The sequence below is a fragment of the Lissotriton vulgaris genome, chromosome 12 (assembly GCF_964263255.1).
Source record: "Lissotriton vulgaris chromosome 12, aLisVul1.2, whole genome shotgun sequence".
Lineage (NCBI taxonomy): Eukaryota > Metazoa > Chordata > Amphibia > Caudata > Salamandridae > Lissotriton > Lissotriton vulgaris.
Genome location: NC_141700.1, coordinates 290,617,826 through 290,633,134, shown reverse-complemented (window position 1 = coordinate 290,633,134; position 15,309 = coordinate 290,617,826). Strand labels below are relative to the sequence as shown.

The following is a 15,309-nucleotide window of genomic DNA, read 5'->3' as shown; positions in this document are numbered from 1 at the left end:
ATAATGGTAGGACTGGTGTTGAAGGGGGGAGGCTAACAAGGTTACGAAGGAATTTGCTCTGAATCCTATCTAAAACAGACAGGTCCACATAGCCCCAAATATCAGCCCCATATAAAATAGCTGAGCTAATTTTGGCGCTATAGATTTTAAGAGCCGGTAAAACTCTTTTAGTGAGCGAGCATCGCTGCTCCTTCACTAAACAACCGGACAAGCGAGCAAATTTCAAACTGAGCGCAGCCACTTGTTCTTTCCATCTTAATCTGTAGTCTATTGAAACCCCAAGGTATGTCATAGCCTCAACCTGCTCCAAACTAGACCCATTCATGGTAACATACCCCCTCTTCGGTTTATTTTTTGTCAAGACCATAAACTTAGTTTTATTGATGTTGATTTCCAGGTCATTCTCATTGCAGAAGTCCACAAATTTATCTATAGCCACTTGCAGGCCCTTCTGAGTTTTAGCCAATATAAGTGTGTCGTCAGCAAATATTAGAAGAGGAAATTTAGTCCCACCTAAGGAAGGGGCGTCAGTCGGAGTGTCTGTGAGAAACTTCACCACCTGGTTAATAAAGAGTATAAACAGGGTAGGAGCCAGGACACAGCCCTGCCTCACTCCACGTGTCACGGGGAAGGTGTCTGTGACCTGACCCTGCCGCCCCCATCTAACCCTGGCAAAGTTTCCCTCATGCATCCTGATTGTGAGATCAAGGAATGCGGCAGGCACACCCATCCTTCTCAGGGCTGACCACATCTTTGCTCTTGGGACCAAATCAAATGCTGATTTGAGGTCCACAAATGCAGCATATATCGTGCCACCTCTCAGGAATACAGTTTTCCAGAAAATCATAACAAATCTTAATATCTGGTCAACGGTGCTAGTATATTCCCTAAAACCCGCCTGCATAGGAGACAGAATGTCAGCTTCAGACATCCAAGTGTGAATTTTCCCTAACAGCATTCGAGCTACAACCTTTTGAAGGGCATCAATAAGACTGATGGGTCTATAGTTCCCTGCATCTGTTCTGTCCCCTTTTTTATACACGGGCAGGATCTCTGCCCCTTTCCATGAGATGGGAATCTCAGTCCCTCTAGCTATTGCATTTGCCAGAAGAGTTATATACGGGACCCAATACAATTGATCATACTTAAAAAGGTCCGCAGGAATACAGTCCATACCTGGGGCTTTACCGTTCTGCACTTGATTAAGGGCGGTGATAGCTTCTGATTTGGTAAAAACAATGTGATCATGAGATGGCACAGAAAACTGTACGCTGGCATCTTCCCTATTATTAAGGGAGATCCGTTCCGCGACACTAAACTGTGCCTCAAAATGTTTGACCCATTGCTCAGCTGGAACATAATTAACAGGAACATGCATATCACCCGTCCCACCCCATTTAACAACCTCCCAGAATTTTAATTGGTTGGATGAGGTGCTTGCCTGGTATAGATCCAACCAACGCTGGTCATCCCATCTCGTTTTTGCCTCTTTAAGTACTTTCCTGTAGTTTGCCCTAGCCAACCTTATATCCCTTGCTATTTTAGATTTAATAGCGGATAACAAAGAGCTATGGGCGGCACGACAAGACTTGTCGTACCACTTAGACTTGGATTGCACTATTATCCTTCCTTTAACCGGTTCAATAAAAAAAGATTTAATTTTATTAAAAAGAGACTCGTGAATCACCCCAATTTGATCGGGTGAGATTCCTTCTTCAAGTAAGGGTTCTATCAGATTTGTTGCAGTTCTAACCTCATCGGCAACCTTATTAATAATAGAGGGGTTATCTAGTAACCTGGCCCATCTAACCCTTCTACAATCATTCGTAAGACCAGCCTCTGCTGTATAGATATTAGTTGCAGGATCCAAGAACAAACCCTCCTGCGATAATAGCTTAACGACCAGGGGATTGTGGTCGCTTTCAGGTCTCGTGACCACCGCCATATCCTCCAATAATTTCCAATATTCTAATCTTAACAGAAAGTAGTCGATGCGACTAGAGTGCAGGGAGTTATCAAATGTGACCATTCCCATTGTATCTGATTTGGTTCTACCATTTGCTGCACGCAAATTCCAATCAAGGCACAAACCTAACCACTGCATAGCAGCCTCAGTGACTTTTTTAACTGGTGGAATAGTTAGATGAGGTATGTTCCATAACTGGTCAATCTCCCCATAACCCCCATCGACAAGGCTAGGAAAGGGTTCAAAAGAACAATTAAAATCACCTGCCACCATAACACATTTATCTCTACTAATACTGTTTAATACAGAATCCAGTTCAGCTATCACACTCGCGGGCTTCCCTCCTGGTAACCCTCTTGCATAAATATTAATAAGGAAAAAAACCTGTTTGTTTGCACCACATAATTTCAAAGCCAGAACATCGTTACTCACAGTAGGGAGGTCTGTTATTGCAAAGGCTAAAGATTGTTTTAACCAGATGACCAAGCCACCCGATGGACGCCCCTTCAGTCCTTTGCAGGCTGGTTTATAATAGTTAAGATAGCCAGCTCGATAAATAGGCTCTATAGACCAGCTTTCCTGTAGAACAATTATATCGTGTAAATCTATAAAGGAACACCACTCAGCCTCTGACAATTTCCCCCTCAATCCCGCTACATTCCATGATAAGACTTTCAAAATATTAGGTGGTTGCTCTCCCATGGGTACCATTGGACTCATAGTTTCTACTATATTCAAAGAGCTAGGTGTACAGTTAGGGTGTATATCCCTTTCTACCTCCTTCTGTGTTACGTTAATAGATCCTAAAGCAATCTCCATTCCAGGGATTTTCAAATTATTTGGGGACTGGGTTACTACAACCTCACTATCTAAGGATTCAGATTCTGCATTTTGTCAATCTACACCATCTAGCCCAGACAATGGTGCAAACCGATTTGCAAGGCGAGGATAAAACATTGGGTAGATCGGAGTTTCAGGTTGAAATCTGCCTCTAAACCTATCCCTTCTATTGTAGTGGATTGGAGATTGAGGTCTAGAAGCATATATGGTAGGATAAAAATAATGCAGTGATAGTGTTTGCACATCTCCAACTCGTCCAAATCTTGCTTCCCTACCGATTAAATCAGCAACCCATGGTTCTCTAAAACTAATAACCACACAATCACCCTCAAGGTCTTTTTTCTCATAGCCTACCCAGTCCACCCTCCTTACATTAAGGATTTCAGGTTTTAAATCAGGGGAAAGCGGACGGTTTTTGTTAAGCCAAAATATGACCTTATTGTAAAGATCCTTGTGTGTTTCTCTCGTGCCATTACTAAGGGGAGCCACACCAGTTAAAATAATGGTATACGGCACTGATTCCGGAGGGAGATTCACACACTGCTTCCTTGGGATAAATTTGGGGTGATGACTTGAAGCTTTATTCTGTGTAGGAGTTGAGTTTCTCTGATTCTGCGAGTTTACAGCAGACTTTAACCCAGTTGGATTCACCATGGTTACTTTTTTGGGAACTGGTGCTGTTTTATTTTGTGCTGATTTGGAAATAGATGACCCCGCTTTGGAGGTATTTTTGCTGTTATTACCATGATTACTATTAGTCTCTATATTATTATTGGCCGAAGTATTAGGCATATTAGTGGGAGGGACAAGAGGATTTAATCCTTTTGGTACTAAGCCAACAAGGATTTTATTCGATGACACTATATTATCTTTAACCAGTTTGTCTAAGGCATCCATTTTATCATTTAACAATCTAGTCCTTTCGAAAAGTGGTAAAAGAAGTGATTTAAGTAGTAACTCAGTCTTGGCCAGGAAGATTTCTTCAGAGATACTAATTGTAGGATTACGTTCCTCAGGATGGACAATCAGATTAGTATTAGGTGGCTGCGGGGGAGATGATATAAAGTTTTCCGCACCCTCAGTTTGTACATCAATGTTAGGAGAATCTACCCTTTTACGCTTCCCACGGTTATGGGGAGATATATGTTGTGAGCTGAAAGTGGAATCCATATGTTCAGTACTGACATTAAGATTGGGCGAGTCCGAAAGGCCCGATTTCTCACTAGCCAGGTCTAAAACAATAGTCCCACCATTCGATTGGTTGCCTTGTGCAGTGTTATAGACACTTTCTTGGTTTGTCCCCACTACCTCCACAGAATAGTTATCGGAAGCAGTTAACAATAACGACTCCGCATTAATATCGTTACTATTTGTAGTCAGCAGTGTAAGTGGGACTGGGGGGACGTCCGCACTGATCTTACCAAGTGAGGAACGTTTACCCGTAATAATGTCAAGCGAAAGTCGCTTTTCAACCAAGGCTATCTCCTTTTCCAAAACGGCAGTAGAACGTGTGAAGAATTGATCAATAGTCCCGGTGAAAGTGCCATTGGAAGTGGAAACCTGAACCTGTCTCTCTTTACCCGACCTTAGGGGCATGTTTGTAAAGAAAGTTTACAAAAATCTAAAATTTCACGGGTCTCAATAGACAATTAATGAATATACATGATATATACCTCAAGATTAAGAAAAATACCCAATATTAAAACCAGATAAAAAACACAGTTTAGGAAAGAATAAATGTTAGATGGGTGGCCCAGCCCGGCCTCCTGCGGCCCCGGACGGCCACAGACGGTCCCGCCCTTGTCCCGGGCTTCTCCCGCGCGCTCTCCCGCGCTGCGGGAGTAGTATTGGATTAATGTAGCAAGAGGTGGAAGGGGTGGGAGGGGTCGGGGAGAGCGGCCCAGGTGTTGGTCCTCCGGGCAGGCAGGCGCTCCTGGGAGTTGAAGTCCCTCCTGAGCGCTCGCCGCTCGCAGCCCCGACAGCAAACTCCCCCAGCTGATCCTCCTATCTCCGGGCTGCAGAGGGTCACACAGCGCGATGCGGGACCCGCGGAGCGGGATCCGCGAGCTGTTGGATGTCAGGCAAAACAAGTAAGTCCCCGGCAGAGTGCTCTCTGGTCAGCAAAGCGTCCCACTCGCTCACAGGGAAATGCTGCTTAAAAACGGTCGGTGGAAGGGTGGGAGGGGTCGGGGAGAGCGGCCCAGGTGTTGGTCCTCCGGGCAGGCAGGCGCTCCTGGGAGTTGAAGTCCCTCCTGAGCGCTCGCCGCTCGCAGCCCCGACAGCAAACTCCCCCAGCTGATCCTCCTATCTCCGGGCTGCAGAGGGTCACACAGCGCGATGCGGGACCCGCGGAGCGGGTTCCGCGAGCTGTTGGATGTCAGGCAAAACAAGTAAGTCCCCGGCAGAGTGCTCTCTGGTCAGCAAAGCGTATCATTTGTCTGTATTGATTGATAGCTCAGGATTAATTATATTGGTCACCATACAGGCTTACTTATCTATGATACTTATGATACTTTTCTCAGTCTCTTAGAACATCCCCTTTCTACTGTAGTAACCACCTATTAGCATTTTTTCATTGATGCAAATTCGTTTATTTTGGGCAATCATGAGCACAATCACTCGCAGATTACCTTGCAAAATCGCCAATTTAAAACATTTTATGCATAATTGGCAACACTTTGGTGTCACGTTTACATCAACTCTAACCATATTTGGTTATAGTATTCCAATTTCGCTCCAATATCTTATGCAACTACTTCACATTGGTAAGACAAAGTCAAGAATTATGCGGTAAATTCCATTAGTTTATAGTATGAAATTATGCCAAACATGTTTGATTATCTAATGGAACTACTCTAAACCTGTAGTCCCGCAGTTTGAACTACTCGTGCACTCTAATTGGCCCAAAGTACTAGACGGTGACGCACTACTATGGTCGGAAGCACTGTGCGTCTGTGATTGGCAAGACTTAGTCATGAACGATGTATTAAAAACGATGTATATCTAATGGAACTACTCCATACTTGTAGTACCGTAGTTTGAACTACTCGTGCACTCTGATTGGCCCATAGGGTTATACTGCGACGCACTACTATGGTCGTAATCACTGTGCGTCTGCTATGACGCCCCTTCTCATCTGACACACCTGACTTACATTAACAAAACGAGTGACAGTATATAAAGGTGCACGGCAATCTAGTACCCATCCTTTGGTTCGGTTACCAAGACCGACGACATTCAGAACCCCATTTATATCACGACGATTGACGCCGATAAGGTATGTAACGCGACCATGTATAGTAAGAGTAGCAGTAAATTTAATTGAGAGTCAGGTTTGATTAAAATTTCGCTCTTTCCCCTGCTCTCTCTCCCATTTTTTCTTAAACCTTTAAGGTCTGTCAGCGTCCCGGGTCCTCTGACGATCGAGAGATGAAATAAATAATCTGGATTAACTACAGGTAAAGAATGTTCTTTACTCTCACCCGAATCGAGGTAAAATTAATGTGACCTGTAGTCAGACCAAATGTGACAAGTAAAAAACTTTTACTAATAACAGATATATCCATCTCAACAGATACTACAAGTAGGATTGCATCGTGCATTACAGCCACATTGCGTTTTAACGGACTGTCGTTGTGACCCTCCATAGACTTCCAAATATCGCGTAATACTGTGAAACAGCTGCCAAATACCAAGGTAATCAGACATTCAGTAATGATACTGATAACACTCTGTTAGCCTTCTATTCCCTTCATCGCAACTACTACATATAAATGTTATCATTTACTGCAGCAAATCTACTATCTACTGATTTACCTAAGTGCCCCTGCAAGTCTCTCAAGAATCGTATATCAATGAGAAAAAGAAGTATGATAACAAGGTACATATATAAAGATTTATAATAATATCCTTTACTAGTATACTAGTTCGCAAAAAGGTAACTATCCCTTAACTTCTATATCTAAGCTACAACTAGCTCTTTCTCTTGTTTATGCAAACAGTTTAATAAAATAGGGAACCGCATGCAGCATGTGGACATACACCGAATAACAGGCTGCTGTCGCAAACTGTTTAACAAAATGAGGTGATTAAAATGGTAATCGCGTGTAGCCATACACCGCTAACTTGATAACCTAGATACAAAATACCATACTGGTACAGTGATAATCTTATTAAAATACAGACTCTCATCAAAATAGAAATTACAACTGTCTTCTGTTATAGCTATCCTATAATCTGTCTTTTTGAATTAATAAAGTGATGGGAGCGTTGTCCCCCTGCTGGAAAATTTCCTGAATAAAACCACGAAATAATCTTAAAAAGTTTGCTACCAAATCACTACGTAAGTAACCAGTATACAGATATTTTGGACCATCTTTCATGCCAACGGTTAATATGCCTTTAACTTACTCAGTATGTGTAATCAAAATTACAACCATACTTATCTCCATCACTTGGCTATTATTTACGTACCAACCTTGATTTACTTATCTTCTTGCTTTTCCCTTTCTCTATCCTTCCTTCTCAGTATTTTCCTTCCTTTTTATATAGCTCTGCTCTTAACTATCTTTTTTTTTTGGAAACCTTTATTAAATAAATGCACAGTACACAGCGTCTGCCTACAACCCGAATGGGCCGGCCGCTATGACATCACAGTGAATCATGAACTACAACGCATTACGGAAAAGTCAAAGATCGATGCAGTACGGTGCGATGGTGTAGACATCATGAAAAGGATATGGAAGGTTCAATTTTATAATTTTGTCGAAATTCAAACAAACAACAAAGACACTCACACGGTGGCAGCAATATCTAGGTCATGGGGGGGTAGAGACGGGGGAAATCAATATATGCGACTGGAACCAGTTTCTAGGGGGCGGGGAGACAGCGAAAGAAATGTCGAAGAAATGGATGCCAATCAAAGGGAACATCAATTACGGGGACGAGGGAATAGTATCAGTATAATCAAGTGGTGGGGTACAAATGTCTCCTCGGTATTCATTCCACTGCGCCCAGATTCTACCCCATTTCTTGGGACGACCTCGAGCCTCATAGACTGTCTTTTCCCGAAACATGCACCAGTCCATGTTATCTTTCCATGCATTTACTCCCGGTGGTCTGTGAGAGCCCCAAAGTTGTGCAATGTCTCTTTTAGCAATCATGTTGCCTAGGGTGACCCAGAAGGTCTGGGCGGTCGTACAATCTGTGGGTTCCCACACATTAAGCAAGCAGCGTCTCGCCTCAGGAAGGAGGGGGACACCAGTAACTCGCCCCATCACATCATGCACCCTAGACCAAAAGGCAGAAATAACCGGACATTCCCACAAGATATGAAGAAAAGTACCATTCATTCCACAGCCACGCCTACACAGTCCATCAGTTGCGAGCCCCATCCGCACCAGACGCACACCAGTCACATACACTCGGTGGAGGATCTTCAGCTGTACAAATCGCAGCCGAGCTGGAATGGCCACCTCCTTGGGAGAGGAAATCGCCATTTGCCAGTCTTCATCGTCTAATTCGAGGCCATCCGCCACCCAGGAGGCCCGAAGTTTCACTAGAAGGTCTGCCCTGGTGTTAATGAGCTTTTTGTAGATTAAAGAAATCGTACTTTCCGCGACATGGCCATCCAGGATACGGTCTTCCAGTGGGGACGACTGGGGAATGTCTGTCCCCGGGGGGAAGGTTGAAAGCAAGGCGTGCCGTACCTGGAGGTAGCGAAAATATTCCTTGTCATCCAGTTGATATTCTAACTTCAGGGCCTCAAAGGACTTGACTGTGCCTTTGGCCCAAAGATCCTCCACCTTGCTAATACCAATCATGTCCCATCTATCAAACCCTTTCGTACGCCACAGGTTACCCAGCCGTTCAGAATCAAATAGCGTGGTCATGCGCGTCAATCTGTCACTTCACCCCGTAGCCACAGTCGCGTCCTTCCAGGTACGCACGGCACACCTCGTCGGGCCAGTCAGAAGCCGGAGTGGTGGCTTCGAATATAAGGCTCTGTTAAAGTTACCGCCCGGCAGCAGGAATTTATCCATGGCGAAAGCGGGAGTGGGCCCTGGAGAATATGTCACATGGTTGATCGCACTCAATTGCGTGGCCCAATAATAACGCCTGATATCAGGCAAAGCTATTCCGCCATCATACCATGGAAGCGTGAGTTTTGATAGGGAAATACGGGCCCGCCCGTCCCAGATTAACTGCCTCTGAAGGCCCTCCACTTCACGGAAATAACGGGAGGGAACAGGATCGAAAATATTCTGTAAGGCATACAAAAACCTGGGGAGGGACATCATTTTAAAAAGTGCCGCTTGTCCCAGCGGGGAAAAAGGCAATTCACGCCACCTCAGTACATCCTGCTTGAGGCGACGAAGAGGAGCATAGAGATTGCGGTCATAACGAACGGAGGAGTCCATAGTGATTAAAAATCCCCAAATATTTAAAGCCATCCGCAGCCACTTGAATCGGGAATCTACGGGGCAGCGGAGGCAGCACCCCTGCTATAACATAGACACATGATTTGGTCCAGTTAATAACAAGCCCGGAGTTCTTCCCGAAGCAGGTGAGAACATCAAACAGCACGTTGAGAGACTTCTGAGGCGACGTGAAATAGAGAAGAATGTCGTCTGCGTATAGCGAGACACGGTCCTCGAGTTCCGGTGTCCACTGGATCCCCTTTATCGAGGGCTCCCAACGGAGCCACGCTGCGAGGGGTTCCAACGCCAATGCGAAAAGAAGTGGAGAGAGTGGGCACCCCTGACGGGTGCCAAGTCCCAGCGGAAAAGATGCAGAAACTCTGCCGTTTACGACAACCTGGGCTAATGGCTGCTCATACAGGAGCCGCGCCCATGAAATGAAACCGGGACCGAAACCAAACTTAGAAAGTGCAGCCCATAAGTACGGCCACTCAATGGTGTCAAAAGCCATTGTGGCGTCCAAGGACGCCACCACTGCGGGTTCAGAAAGAGTCCCAGCTCTCGCGAGGACACTATGAAGCCTGCAGGGATTGAGAGCCGTATTCCTGTGGGGGATAAAACCGGACTGATCCGAATGAATCAAGTCACAAATCACTGATAATAAACGATTAGCCAGAACTTTAGCCAGGATCTTAGGCTCAGCGTTAAGCAATGAAATGGGGCGATACGAGGCACAACGATCACAGGGTTTGCCGTCCTTGTGAATGACCACTATGGTAGCCAGGTGCTGTTCGAGGAGAAGGAGGCCCTCTTCGAGCGCATCAAGAAACATAGTACGCAGATGGGCGGCCATTTTGTCCGGTCGCAGTTTGTAAAGTTCGATAGGCAAACCGTTGGGCCCCATTGCTTTGCCCGACCGCAAGGACCTAATGGCAATGGCAATCTCATCCACAGTGAACGGCGCCTCTAAAGCCAATCTATCCTCCTCCGACACACAAGGCAGTGCAATGTCGCGCAAAAGCAAACAGGAGTCAGCCTCATCACGATCACTCACAGAGCAGTATACTGTTCGGAAATAGTCCACAAAACATTCAACAATCTCGCCCGGGTCAGTCACACTTTCACCCGTTTCACGGATTATCTCTGGCACCACACAATTCAGTCGATCAGCTTTGTCCAACCACGCTAGGAGCTTGCTAGCCTTATCACCTACGTCATACAAACGACCCAACTGATTCATACGCATCACCTTAGCAGCGTCAGTGACCAGGGCTCTATAATCTGCTTGTTTCAGCTCCAAGGAATGCAAGAGCGCAGGTGTATCATCTCTACCCAACTCAGTTTCGAGTTCTGTTATTTCGGCCTCAAGTGCAGTCACCGCTTCCCTCCTCGCCTTCCTATCGGCAGCAATTAGGGACAACGCGGAGCCCCGTATGACAGTTTTGAAGGCCTCCCAAAGAATCATAGGGGAACTGACCTATCCCACATTTTCATCAAAATAACAATCAATCGCCTTAACCAGATTCGAACGAAGCTGAGGATTTCTAAAATGCCAGGAAGGAATAGGAGGGACCCTACAGCCTGAAAAGCCGCCCACCGAGATCTCAAGTAACAGAGGGGAATGGTCAGAAATGCCCCTAGGGAGATGTCGGATACCACTAACCAAGGAGGAATTGGCAGTTAACATCAAAAAGTAATCAATCCTCGAGAGGCTACCATGGGCACCGGAATGAAATGTGTACTGAGTTTGTGCGGGGTGCAACATCCGCCAAACATCCGTCAGCCCAAAGGTTTCGAGCAAGTCAGTCAGCCACATCTGGGACAATGGGAGAACCCTGTGGGGTAGCCGGTCACACTCGCCAGATACTACAGAATTAAAATCCCCACCCATAATCAGGAGACCATCAGGAAGCCCTAGAAGAATCTTACCAAGGTCAGCGTAAGTGGTGACCTGCAATCCCGGGGGAATATAAACAGCAACAAGTAAAACTACTCTCCCCTCCCATCTTCCGGACACAGCAGCATATCGGCCCCGGTCGTCGAGGGCGACACTATCAATTGCAAGGGCCAAAGAGGTTTTCACCATTATGCCAACCCCCCGGGAACCAGATGTAAAGCCAGCGTGAGCCACAAGACGATAACCTCGGCGGTCAAGGGCTTTGCAAGCATTCCCTATCAAGTGGGTCTCTTGGAGGAAAACAACATCTGGGGAATGGCGTCTAATGAGTTGAAGCACGACACCACGTTTAATCCTGTCTCCCAAACCATTGATGTTCCAAGATAGCACTTTCATGTCACCCCCCCCCCCCATTCCAATGTGACTCCCACACCATCACCACCCAAAACCTCAGAGCAAGGATACGTGTAAGCAATAAAGTACCATGTGAGAAAAAACATAGAACACAAAAACGACCAAAACCCCTCCCCCCACCTCCCAACCAAAAACCCGTTACAACACCCCCACCCTGCACCCCTGCTGACTCATAAGCCACCCCAAACTGCAGTGTGCCTGTCGCCCCTTCCAAAAATCTACACAAAGAACCCCTGAGGAGGAAGGGAGAGACCATCCCAACCCGCCCCACCCTCGGGCCTAAAAGTGAGAGCACATAAAAATGATCTGCAAATAATTACGACCCAGAATCGGACCTCAGGTCCCAAAGTCATTCTTGCGCCGATGCACCTCCGTCCGCGCCTCCGGGGCCTCTGCTCTCGGAGTCGTCCTTCGGCAATGAATCCAGCCAGTCACTAACATTGTCCGGTTGATCAAAAAAATAGGCACGTTCTCTGTACTCAATACGAAGACGAGCGGGGAACAACATCGCATATTTGAGTCCCATGTCTCTCAGGCGGCGCTTCACTCCCAGGAATCCAGATCGCTGCCGCTGCACCTGAGGAGTAAAGTCAGGGTAGATGGAAATGGAGCTGTTCTCAGATTTCAGCGGGCCGTGCCTACGTGAGGCCTGGAGAATGGCATCCCTGTCCCGAAAGTGGAATAGCCTAGCAATAATAGGCCTCGGGGGGGCCCCCGGTTTGACCTGTCCACCTTGGAAGCAATATGCACGCTCCACCGCAAAAAATTTACTAAGGCCTGCGGGAGCAAGTTTGGCAACAATCAACTCCTCAACCAGTAAATCGATAGAGGCTGCACCACTGTCCTCCGGTACCCCGACCAGGCGAATGTTGTTCCGTCGGGCCCGGTTATCGTACTCTTCCAGTCGTCTGGTCAAGAGATCATGCGATGACCGGAGATTCCCGATCTCTGATTGTGCTTCCGCCATATCGGTAACCAGACTGGTAGCCTTAAGGTCCAATTCCTTGACCCGCTCATTGGTTTTAGCCAGGTCGGCTCGAATAAGGGTAACATCGACCGCCACTGTGTCTATCTTGGACACAATGGCCTCATATTGTTGACCCATATCCGCCTTGAGTCCTGAAATGGCGGCCATTAGATCTTGAAGGGACACCTCCGACGCAGTCACCGGGTCCGTCCTCATGTCTTCAGTACCGCGGCTTGGAGCGTTGGGGGAGCCTCTTGGCTGAGTATAACGGTCTATCACGTTAGTCTGGACCGATCCCCCACGGTTGGTGACTTTCCTTCGTTTCTCCAGCTCTGGCTTCGTCGCCATGTTGGAATCGGCACCTCGTCGGGTCTACTTGGTCGCGTGAAGATGATAGCGACCCTCTGGACTCCAATGTCACACTTTCATGGAGAAGTCACAGATGGCCGGCCCAAGGCTTGGTCAGACGTATAGCTGGTCAGACCATCGGAGTCAGGAATGCAATGTAGATCCTCGGCAGCCAGTTCGATAGGGAAACAGAAACCGAAAGTGAAAGTGGCGGCCGCAGCGGCAGAGCAGATGCCAGGCGACCGTTGTTGTTGAACTACTGCCCGGCGAGTGTAAGCAGCAGAGTCCCCGGTCCCGACCGGGGCTAGGCCTGAAGACTTAGGACGGTGTAAAATGGGTTCCCGAAGTCCGATCTCGGCCCGGAAAGTTGTAGCAGTATCAGGATGAGTTGTACTTCAAAAGCCCATCGAAGTAATCAGGATAGCAGAAGGATAGATCAAGAAGGGCGGAGAGGGTCCCGGGAGCTCTCTGCTCACGCGACCATCTTGGATGCCCGCGTAGCTCCTCCTCTCTTAACTATCTTTAATAACACTATATGCCTCTTTCTGTTTTCTAATACTGTTAGGATCCTAAGACACTTTGGCTGTAAAAGAACTAAGCAAAATATGAAACTAATTTAAATCAAATGTATGTTTAGAGCATCAATGAAGAATCCATCAGATCGTTCTATGTGTAATCAATGCAAATGTTCCTTTTAGTATACAGCTGCTCTATTTGTATCATATGTGAACATCAAGTAAACATCAAATGTGGTATTTTCTGTTTTGTTTGTTTGAATATAAACTAGACCTATGCCCAAGGTCCCTATACTGATTTTATAATAACTGTATAATATCATTAGATTACAGTTTGTGACATGGCCTTTTATATGTTTTTCAGTGTTGTGTTTTATGTAGACGGACTCCTGAAGAAGGCAATAGCCGAAACGCGCGTAGAGTTTCCATCCGCCGCTTTGCTAACTCCACTAGCCCAATCTAACAACTGAGTCATTTGTGTTTCTTTTTCTTTTTTTGTTTTTCAATATGTCTTCACAATCTAATTGAATTATAAAATGTATGTCATTGACCTTTTTATTGAATATATGTATTTTTATAAAATAAATTTTCAACAAAAATGAAGAAAACAATATAAATAAACTAAAAAGACTATTTTGTATACAAACAACATGTTTTGTTTCAATTAATTTTGTCTACATGTCACAATATTTATTTAAATAATTTGTATGTGGTTTCCTTGGGTTTTTTGGCTTATTCATTCATTTTTCATTTTCATAATCTTTATTTCGATGATTGTTCATCATAAAAGATACAAACAGTACATTGATACAATATTAAAAATGATATTACAATATTAAAATTCCCACAGTTAAAAATATAAAACTATTTCAATCAAATGCTCAAGTTGGCCACATTCTTAGTAAAATACTTCCTAGTTTTGAAGGAGTAGATTCAAACAACAACGCCTCCTATTCCAGACAGTGCCCAAGTATTTTGCCACAGCAAACACGATGTTTTCAGCAAGGTCGGTTTTCAGTACCCTGTAAGCCACCAGACACTCAGAGAAGCCTAAGTTTTTGCACAGTGGTACTATCCATTTCTTTCTAGCTCCACTGTACGCTGGCCAGAAGAAGAGGATGTGCATGTCTGTCTCTCTATCCACTCCACACCCAGGGCAGCTACTCTCAGTGGGCTTACTCTATTTGCTTTTAAGGTCACGTGTCGGTAGTGACCCGTGCCTCCACTGCACATAAAGCTTCCTTATGGGAGGCGGATAAATAATGTCTAAGACTGGTTCGAAAGAGTAGCAGTCTTTAAAGAGCAGAAAAGACTCAGCGCAGGACCCGATATTTTTATTTTGCAGTAGTGTCGCTAATTTATGGTCATTATAGATTTTTGCCAATCGCTTCTTGGGCAACACCGGACAAGTGACCAGAGGGTTAGACCATACAGTATGTAAGCCAAGGCTCTCCAACCCCAATTTAACAAACTTAAGCCAGGGAATTTTACCTGCATTGGGGAGGGAAAGGATCTCTTGCAAGGCCTCCCTATAACTAACTAATTCCGGGGTGGCCCAAATCCAACGCCAGAACATCAGTGGTCTCATAGATAATTCTTCATCTATTGGTCTCAAGCCAAGGTCTAGCCTCAATGGGGTTAAAGGTGTGCTGGGGGGAAGTAACAAGAGCCTCCTGATCATCTTATTCTCCACCTTTAACAGATCTTTACAGGGTAGATGTCCCCACAGTTCGCTACCGTACATAGCTGCACCTTTAGCCTGGATCTTATAAATCTCGAGGGATTTGTTCTTTTCTATCATCTTTGAAATCCCACCTACACACTGCACTAATTTGAGGTGCGCTTTTTCTTGTTGTTGTCCCCAGGCTAAGTTTTCATTCAAGGTGACCCCCAAATAATCGAAGGTACGAACCCTTTCGAGTTTGACCGGGCCAATGGCCGGT

At 45.6% G+C, this 15,309-nt stretch overlaps 1 long non-coding RNA gene across 1 annotated transcript; it reads left to right on the top strand.

Annotated features, from left to right (window-relative positions):
* The first annotated feature begins 5,990 nt into the window (after window positions 1-5,990).
* LOC147673989 (uncharacterized) lies at window positions 5,991-6,507 on the top strand. The gene is made up of 3 exons (XR_015302532.1): window positions 5,991-6,083; window positions 6,200-6,264; window positions 6,381-6,507. It is a non-coding gene; the product is annotated as an uncharacterized LOC147673989 (long non-coding RNA).
* Window positions 6,508-15,309: the final 8,802 nt, after the last annotated feature.